Source organism: Lactuca virosa, chromosome 8, assembly GCF_052849685.1.
Source record: "Lactuca virosa cultivar CGN04683 chromosome 8, Lactuca_virosa_CGN04683_v6, whole genome shotgun sequence".
Classification (NCBI taxonomy): Eukaryota; Viridiplantae; Streptophyta; class Magnoliopsida; order Asterales; family Asteraceae; genus Lactuca; species Lactuca virosa.
In genome coordinates, this window is record NC_136433.1 from 20,455,979 (window position 1) to 20,458,696 (window position 2,718).

Consider the following 2,718-nt stretch of genomic DNA (forward strand, 5'->3'; position numbering starts at 1 on the left):
TGACTCTTCACCGTAGGGTGTGGGTCCCCTATCATGGAGGCGTGCGCCAGACATTGATGGAGGAGGCGCACAAATCCAGGTTTTCTATCCATCCCGGAGCGACGAAGATGTATAGAGATCTTCGTCTTGACTATTGGTGGCCCTGCATAAAGCGGGATGTAGCATGGTATGTGGAGTGGTGCTTGACCTGTAGGAAGTTGAAGGCCGAGCACCAGAGGCCACACGACAATATGCAGCCGTTGGATATTCCCCTGTGGAAGTGGGAAGATATTACCATGGATTTCATCACCAAACTTCCCAGGACCGCGCGAGGCGTAGATTCGATTTGGGTCATCGTCGATCGATTGACCAAGAGCGCCCATTTTATTCCGATTCAGGAGAGTATTTCGGCCGAAAGGTTGGCCGATGTCTACATCAGGGAGGTGGTGGCGAGGCACGAGGTGCCAGTTTTAGTGATTTCAGACAGGGATGTGCGGTTCACTTCCAGGTTTTGGAAGAAGTTTCATGACAAGCTGGATAATCGCCTGCAATTTAGCACTGCATTTCATCCGCAGACAGATGGTCAGAGCGAGCGGACCATCCAGACTCTGGAGGATATGCTGCGGGCGTGTGTGTTAGATTTCGGTTGTAGTTGGGATGTGTACCTCCCATTGGCTGAGTTCTTGTACAACAACAGCTACCACGCAAGTATTGATCGTCCTCCCTTCGAGATGTTATACGGGAGGAAGTGCAAGACCCCGATATGTTGGGGTGAGGTTGGCCAGAGGGTTATGGGGAGCACCGAAGTGGTGCTCAAGACGACAGAGAGGATTCAGCAGGTTCGGAGCAGACTTCAGACTGCTCAGAGTCGGCAGAAAAGTTATGCCGACAAGCGCCGATCATACCTGGAGTTTCAGGTCGGGGATATGGTTCTCCTGAAGGTGTCGCCATGGAAGGGCGTCATCCGATTCAGGAAGCGGGACAAGTTGGGTCCCAGGTATATTGGACCCTTCAGGGTTATAGCCCGGGTGGTCAAGGTGGCATATATGCTGGACCTACCAGCCGAACTCAGTCAGATTCATAGCACCTTTCACATCTCCCAGTTACGGAAATGTTTGGTGGACGATTCGGCAGTGGTACCATTAGAGGATATCCAGGTCGATGACAGCCTGAATTACATCGAGCGGCCTGTAGCGATCCTCGACCGGAAGTCGAAGGATCTGAGGAATAAGAGGGTCGAGCTGGTAAAGGTGCAATGGCAGCACCGGAAGGGCTCAGAATGGACTTGGGAGCCGGTGGATGAGATGATGGAGCATTACCCAGAGCTTTTCCAGGAACGAGCAGCAGACTTCGAGGACGAAGTCTAAAATAAGGGGGGCAGATTTTTAGCACCTGGTTCCTGGTATGTATTTTATTTAAGTATTTTGCATTTTTGGCCTGGGACTCGGCGAGTTGAAGGACCAACTCGTCGAGTAGAAACGGATTTGATTCGGGATTTAAATGACGGACTCGTCGAGCCGGCTTCAGACTCGAAGAGTAGGCACTGACTGGATAAAACCCTAATCTATGGGTTTGCACCCTATTTAAACATCTCATTCAGCCACCCTTCGTCCCTATTGCTTCCAGAAAACCCCCATAGCAAACCCTAGCTGTTTGTATAAAGAGCTAAGTCATTTGTGGTGCTTTTTGGTGATTTTGAACTCAAAGGAGAAGGAAAAGCCTAGAGGAATCAAGAGAAGACCAAGGGAGTTCAAGTTTGTGCACCATTTGCAGTTCACAGAAGGTATAAAGTCGATACCTTGCTTGTTCTTTTGCTAGATCCCTTTTTGGGGAGATTTAGGGCTTTTATAAGCCATTCTTGGTATGCAACCATGATTGCAAGCATGGTTGGGGGTTGAGGCTTCGGATCTAGGTCCATGGAGGAATTACAAGGCAGAAAGGGGCTGCTTTTGCACCCATGGAAGCCCCCATGCAACCCAAGAGTCTCTTTTAGAGCCTTTTAGACTTAAAGTCCCATGCATGCACGTAAAGTTCGTAACTTTACGTCTAGATCGAGTTTAGGGACCTAGATCTATCATTTGGACAAGAGTTGTACACCAGAAATCGAAGAAATAAGACTTGGACTGTATCGACTCGGCGAGTCGTTCTTGGGACTCGGCGAGTCCGAGGTTAGACTCCCTTTTTCTGTTATGGGTCAAGGAGACCCAGTGGAGTGCTGGAAAGGTTTTAGAGGGTCCGGAGGAGTGACCCCAACGTATTGGGATAAGCCATAGTCCTGGAGTTCATAGGACTCGGCGAGTACATGAACAGACTCGGCGAGTCCAAGGCAATCTCCCAACTCTTGAGGATGAACTCGACGAGTTGTTCATACAACTCGGCGAGTCGGATAAAGGTTCATCCGGGATTGTTCTAGAAGGAGAACTCGTCGAGTCGTTGCCAAACTCGACGAGTAGAGGCGTGAAGAAGGACAGATGAAAGGATAGGGACTCGACGAGTTGGCAGCCCAACTCGGCGAGTCGGGTCAACTAGAAGTTGACTTTGACTTTGTCTTGGACTTGGTCAGGGATAAAATAAATGGTCATTTTACCCTGAGAATAGATATCAGACTCTGACTAAGTGTTTAGTGGGGATTATAGCCGGAGGATTTCCGGAGCAGCAGCAGACAGAGACTTTCCCCGCGCAGATTATCAGCAGCTTCGTTCAAGGTGAGTTACCTTTCAGTAGCGGTGGGTCTACGGA